General features: G+C 41.0%; 1 long non-coding RNA gene across 1 annotated transcript; it reads left to right on the top strand.

The window, feature by feature from the left end:
- Nucleotides 1-2,229: 2,229 nt before the first annotated feature.
- On the top strand, nucleotides 2,230-5,994 carry LOC137546979 (uncharacterized). Its single transcript, XR_011026419.1, has 2 exons — nucleotides 2,230-2,453; nucleotides 5,643-5,994. It is a non-coding gene; the product is annotated as an uncharacterized lncRNA (long non-coding RNA).
- Nucleotides 5,995-7,462: the final 1,468 nt, after the last annotated feature.

Raw genomic sequence — 7,462 nt, 5'->3', positions numbered from 1 at the left:
AAAACGTTTGTATTTAGTTTAAATTGCTGTTTGCACTTTGCGATAGATAAGTGACTTTTGGGTTGCAGTTTGGGCACTCTGCCTCGAAAAGGTTCGCCACCACTGTCCTAATCTAATGTCCCACCATTGCTAAGTTCATGTAAATTTGTCTCCACCCGTGACCACACCCACATTCTGGTCCATGACCACACCCATTTTTTGGCACGTCTTAACCCCATTTTTTGGCACGTCTTAACCCCAGCCACACAACGTACCCCCAATTTCCGGCATTTTTTGAGAATCTTTTGCCACACCGTTTGGGACCTCAGAGGAATAGAGGGAGATTCTGAACAAATGCAGCTTGGGACAACCAAACCCCATTTATCTGATCTAAGACCTGCTTTTACTGTGGACTGGACATTTTAATGGGACCTGTCCCACCCAATCGGGAGGTAAGTTGCCTGAGCGTAAGGAGATGTCCTCTTCAGCAGCTTATGTCTACCTCATGCTTACGTTACAAGGACTTATCACACCAGTTGAGATCTGAGTCATAGTAGACTCTGGGCCAACCTATTGCTTCAAGCATATAGCTTTTGTCCAGAGGGTTGGCATTCCAATTGTCCCTAGACGATTTCCCTGGCCGATGGATCTCCACTGGGAACTGGTGCCATTATACAACTGACTGGAGCTTTGTTGACAACGATACTTTAAAGACACAAGCAGTATGTGCGGTACAATCTCATTCCATTCCTCAATCAGTTAGTTTTATTAGTGGACCGGGGAGAGAGAGAGGGACTCAAGGGGGCTAAAGGAAGCCCAGGGCAAGTATGGGACCTGAGATGGCTTTCATCACAGGTTCCCTTTAAGGTGATTCTGAAACCTCTCGGTTTACATTTGGCCTTCAGAAAAAACTGGTGGACGGAGTAACTCAGCACTTGTTTTTTAGTTCAAAGAGCTCTCTCTGAGACCATGTATCTGTTACCTCAGATGCAGTTTCAATAGGGATGCATTCAACTTGGCTCAGTATGCGGCCACATCCTCATCGCTATATGCAAAGGTTACCACAATATTCAATGGTTCAGTCGGTTGAATCTCATCATCCCCGACATCCATATTCATTTTGTCATCCATTGACTTGTAGCGATAGTCGGCAGCTTGGTGGGCAAATGCACAAGTGTTGTGTGCTATGACTAACCCTTTTATTAGGCCTGGTCTAGCTTAGGACACCAGTGCACAATCCTCCTGTGGGTTAGCATTCCCCAATAATCCTAGCAAAGGTGGGTGATGCTCCGCTCAAAACTTCAATCCTATCGACAGTGCAGAAACCGGACTAGTTCAGGCCCACAGTAGCAGCAAGTAGAGATGTAGTCCGCACAATGTTGAAAAAGGATAAAAAATTATTTATTTAATCAGGCATGAACAAGGTAAAATCCAAGAACATCACATGCAACACCGACATTGTGCGGACTACATCTCTACTTGACACAATAATCCGTTACATAATGATGCAAAGGAGGCACTCAAAAGGCTTTTCAAACTTGCAATGATCAAATCTCAGCAGAGTGTAGCTTCTGAGATTTAATAAACGCAAGTTTGAAAGGCCTTTTGAGTCGTACTGGGGAAGGGGGGCGGGGGGGGGGCAGTATTTGGTACTTGGGGGCTGTCAGGGGTGTTAGCCCATTGCAATATTTGTACTGGGGCCTATTGTGGCCTAGCCTTGCTACAGGGTACTGCATCTCAAAGTGATATGGCTTCTACCAAGTTTTTTGAATGTTTGGGGTTTTTTTGTTTTTAAATGTACGGCTCCTAGTCCCTTCACAGTGTAGGCGAAGATTAGTGCATTTTGTCCTTCTTAACTGAGTTTTAGCAATGCTGGCATCCTTCCTTTATGAATAGTCTCAGCAGGGTAGAACAGTAATCTGAAAACACTCAGCCCACAAAAAGTTAATCAGTAATCACATAAATTTAAGGTTACCTTCATCTACACTCATGAGATTAATCTACTAGTCCTCCGAGAGCAAGTATACCAGGCAGCACTATGTAAACTATCTTGCCTAATTACAATTTTGTCACCATGCCTAAAACTCAGTCTTCCGTCCTTTCAGTAAACACTCCATGTGTTAACTCCACAGACTCCATCCAGCTGCTCACACACAATGCAACTCATGTACTAAAGTCAACCAGTAGGGGAAAAAACATTTAAACTAACCTTATTGTTTCTTTCATTCCTATATACCATTATAGGTGAGAACAGCAAAGGTTCCAAAAAACACAGCAGACTCTGATGGAACCTATGAAGATGCTTACCTTCTGAAATGTTGGCATGTGAGCAAGCATTAGTAGGCATGTTGTGGACTGTTCTGGGTCCATGACAGGCAGCGTGTTTATACCTCGACTTGGGAATGTCACCATCTCACTCAGGAAAACTGGACATAGCCACATAGACACACGAATGGTGTGTCTTCAACTTTCTGGTACGTAAGCAAAGTCCTGTCTTCTTGTAAGGCCTAACATAGAGCCCAGGAAATTTCCTTTAGCAGAACGGTAATAGGGGAGGTGAGAGGCCCCCAATGGAGTATAAGGTGAAGGAGATAAATAAATAAATAAATAATAAAATCAGATAAAAGACTGCTTACCTACAGAAGAATATCTTGTATGTTCTAAAACAGGATTAATTGATTTATTGCATAAGAAAGACAACATTTTGTGGGCTACAATACCACTTCCTCAAGTCAATAACGTGCCTAAACAGGAATTCTTTGAAGCTCGGAGCACCTCTTCTGAGTTTTCTTCAAGTAGGTGTTTTTACATTTTACCAATAAAATACCTTTTAAGTCTCCAGCAGTGGTGGGCCGAAATTCGCAATTACGCATCGTAATTTTGTGCCAACTTTAGAGGGCAAAGGCCCCATACATGCTATTGCTACCAAAATTGCGACATATGTTAAGCAGAATAGTGGGTATAAGTCACAAACAGAATTTTTTAAAAAGACCTTGTTGTTTTTGAGAAAGTCGATTTTAAATATGCTATTTTTTCTAAGTTTAAAAACCATTTTGCACTTGCATTTTTAAAATTGAGTTTCTCAAAAACTATAAGGTCTTTTTGCAAAATTGTTTTTTTTTTTTACTTGTACCCTCAATTAACATATGTAGCAATTTTGGTGGCAATAGCATATATGCGGGCTTTGCTATTCACTGCTAAATTCGGCAAGAAATTATGCAAAATTTCGCTAAATTTTATGCGAAATTACAAATGACTACTCGAAATCAGCTGAATTTGCAAATTGTAATTATTTATAAGCGTAAAATTACGCGAAATTTAGTGAAATCGTAATTTGTTGATTACGATCATCACTAGTCCCCAGCAAGCAAGAAAATAATCAAAACAAGTTTCATATGACGTTTTAGCACTTTTTCAGTTGCAAGGTGCTGAAAGTTAAAGCGGAATATAACCCTGCATTTCAACTTTGCTCTAAAACATTATTTACAGCATATTATATGCAACCAGAATTTTTTTTTTACTAGACCAGCATTGGAAGGGTTACACACAGAGCTTTAAAGTTCCGTGGATAGAAATGCAGACGCATCCGAAGTTTAGATAGATACATTTAAGTAAACACAATGTAACAAGTGTGGAATGTGACTCACTCTCTCTCTCTCTCTGTGTCCGGGAGCTCCTGCACAGTCAGAGTGTGTGTCACATTCCACACTTGTTACATTGTGTTTACTTAAATGTATCTATCTAAACTTCGGCTGTGGCAGCATTTCTCTCCATGGAACTTTAAAGCTCTGTGCGTAACCCTTCCAATGCTGGTCTAGTAAAAAAAAAATGCTGGTTGCATATAATATGCTGTAAATAATGTTTTTTAGAGCAAAGTTGAAATGCAGGGTTATATTCCGCTTTAAGTAAGTATATAAGATTAAAAATTTTGTCCTGTGAGAAAATTCCAGAAAAAGTGAATTGAATAAGGGCTATTGTTGTTTTTTTGCTAAACAGCAGCAGACTGTATTCCCATATCCCTACCTCAGGAACCTCTGTCATTGCATAACTGTTGCTCTTATTAGAAAGGAAATGCGGAGAAAGGTTATCATGAGCGCATATACTCTGTAAAAGCGTATACATATACTGTACAGTAGAGTCTCAGTTTTCTGGAACTCAACTAATCAGAAGTCTCAACCAACCAGCACAAATCGCAGCAGTACTCACAGTAGTGAAGGACAACTTCTTAGGCAGTTTGTGTGCTCTGCTATGCTAAAAGACTGGATTCCACGGCTCCCCCAATAAACTTTCAGTTACTGTATTTTACCATTTTACACAGGGTTTGTGGTATGTACATAGAGTTGGATATAGGAGGACTGTATTAGCTAGGACTATTTTTAACATTTTTACACTAAGTCTCAAGCAACCGGAAAACACACTTATCCATCAGTGCCAGATAGTCGAGACTGTACTGTAAAAAAAAAAAAAGCAAAAACAGCAGGCTCATGTGCTGGGTAAAGTACACCCACCAGGGCACCAAAGCCATTCATCACATAGATCAGTAGGGATCAGACTTGAGATAAAGATGACCTGACCTCAGAAGTCCGCTCTGCTGTAACAGAAAAGCAACAGCATATTAACCTATAAAAAAAAAAGCATTTCTTTGTACAGCAGATACAAATCCTGCAGTTTGTTTACCTTCTTGAAGCAGACATATTGTTAATATCCTGTGCTTACAAATTAACTCTCTACCATTGCAGGCAGCTGACACAGGGGGGAGATCTAATTACAACTTGTGATTAGACACAGATGAGGGGGATTAGACAGGCTAAACTCTCTAAATACATACAGGGTGCATTTCTCTGTTTTCCTTCTGTCCTGTGCAAGAGTTCAGGTCCACTTTAAGGTCAATTTTTACCAAAAAAATTGCATTTAACTTCAGCAATAAGCATCTCTGGAAATCCTGATCATTTTATTTTGTAACATAGATGTTACTGGTGATACATTTTTGATCATACACTCAGTTGAGGTAGCCCAGATTTTTGACAGGTGTACTTTAAAGGATACACGAGGTGACATAATGAAATAGACATGTGTATGTACAGTGCCAATCATACATATAACTATACTTTTTTCTTTCTCTGCCTGAAAGAGTTAAAAATAAATCAGGTATGCAGGTGACAGTTTCTGTCCGGGTCGGGACTGGGTCGGACTATAATGTAACCCTCACTTAATCAGTTGGTCTCAATTATAACTGAAAGGACACCTGATTTTCGAAGTAATGTCCATGTTTTCCTATGGCACCCTTTACACTTAATGCGTTTTAGCTGAAATCTTTTTCATAATGCACTACTATGGGGAAGAAAAAAAACGAGTACTAACTGATTAAGTGTAAACAGGGCCTTACTGATAATAAATTACAGCCATAAAACACTTTCCTGGCAGAAAATGGCTTCTGAAAGCAGGAAAGAGATAAAAAGTCTCCATAGTTCACAGATTTTAGCTCTGGCATACTTCAATGCATGTGTCATTGAGCAGAGACAATGAAACAATAAACACTTAAAAAGTAGATTTAAAAATAAAACCAAGGGATTTCTAAAAAAAAAAATGTTTTAGTAGGAGTATAGATACAATTGTTTATCTCATCAGTTAATTTTCGCCTTGTGTTCCCTTGTATCTTCCAGTTAACAAGTAAGAAATGTATTCACAACCGACTGTGATTCTGAATTCTTCTGAAGCACAGTGGATGAATTTCTTAGCGCCGGTGCAACGAAAACTGGAGAGGAAGAAGCTGCATCTGAACAGTAAATGTATAAAAAGGAAACCCAATTTCAGGTCCTCTCGCAGGTGGTCCCTCAGAAATACTCAGAGCTGTTGGTTTGAGTACAGCCAGTTATGCAAGTGGTGACAAGATAATGTATAGTTATAGCAGGACGGATGTCTTATAAGTGCGGAACTGGGAGTAGCATACACAAATAGAACAGTCACTCTAGCCAATAAATCTGGGCCGGATGTGCTGACCGGTTTCTTGTAACAGATAGCTGGGTCAGCTCCCTTTATTTATGGACCTGGCTAATACATAAGTAATGATTATCTGATTGTGTTACAGTGGAAGTCTAGCTACAGTATATCTGCTTTTCTCTCCGTCTCCGATAGAGATGGGATGGCTTATAATGTCTCTGTTTTTACTGTAGTCTGTGTCCTCACCAGAGAGACTTCCTTCATCCCCCATCACCAGGAACACAAAGGGAAGCAGAAAACATTTCTCCACTGGCAATGATCATTTATGTGTCATTACAGTAGAGGTCTATCCATCTCTTTTTCCTGTTTTGCATACAGCAGAAAACGACAAGGACCACTCTGTTTGTTTTTTTATGTTAATGAAGCATTAGCAGGAATTGAGGAAAATCGCAGCAAGGCCACAGACAGCAATAAAACGTGTAAGAGGCTATCTTATCCCATTCCAGTTAAGATTTCTCAGTCCTTCCTTTGGAAGCAAACCAGAGAAGACAGCATGTGAGCAGCATATACTAGTCACTGGGACCAGGGGCGTAACTTCAGCAGAAGTATCGTTTACCCCCCCCCCCCCCCCAATGGCCAGACCCCCTTTCCCGCATCGTGGCAGGACAACAGAGACCACTGTAGTGGTCAGCTCTTCCACTCCTCCCCACCCCCGGTGCAGAGTAAAAGTGCAGGGAGCAATGATATATTTGCCTGGCCCATGCTGCCTCTGGTCTCCTCTTCTTCCCAGGAGCTTCGCACTGTATGCTGCCCTCCTCAGACTCTTGATGAAATGAATGAAGGAAATGTATTTATATAGCATTGCTACCTTCTGCAGGACTTGACAGAGCATATAGTCATGTTACTAAAATGATTTTTGGAGGAGCCAACAATCTAATCCCTGATCTAGTCTTAACGGAGTACTGTAACCCTACAAATAAAAAAGAGTTTAACTTACCTGGGGCTTCTACCAGCCCCCTCCCCCCGCAGACGTCCTGTGCCTGTCATGAGACAAAATGATTCTTTGGTCTCCCATGCGTGTATTGCGTCTGTGCAGGAAGCCCCCGGTGACGTCAGCGGGAGTGAGGTTGCGCGTGGCCAGAGCCACGCAGGTGCAGTGGTTTGCAACATTCAATTGCAAATACCGGAAGTGAACCACGGCGGGAAGTGAGCCGCTGGGGGAAACTGGAGGATAGTTTTGCACAAAACGTCTGCGGGGGCTGGTAGAAGCCCCAGGTAAGTTGAACTCTTTTTTTATTTTTAGGGCTACAGTACTCCTTTAAAGGACCGCTATCACAAAAGCGATATTAGTTAAAGGAAGTGCTGTTATTGGGTCTTTAGAAAGAGATTGATGAGTCAACTATGCAGCAGTAAGTATGACAATGGGCATGATTCACAAAGCTTTTTCACCTGAAATGGCATCAATCAACTTACTTTGAGTGATTATTTTGCTTGTATATGTGCTGAAAGGTTACTTTTATCAATTAGGTGATAAATAAGTCAT

Source organism: Hyperolius riggenbachi, chromosome 2, assembly GCF_040937935.1.
Source record: "Hyperolius riggenbachi isolate aHypRig1 chromosome 2, aHypRig1.pri, whole genome shotgun sequence".
Classification (NCBI taxonomy): domain Eukaryota; kingdom Metazoa; phylum Chordata; class Amphibia; order Anura; family Hyperoliidae; genus Hyperolius; species Hyperolius riggenbachi.
This window is presented reverse-complemented; position numbering and strand designations above follow the sequence as displayed.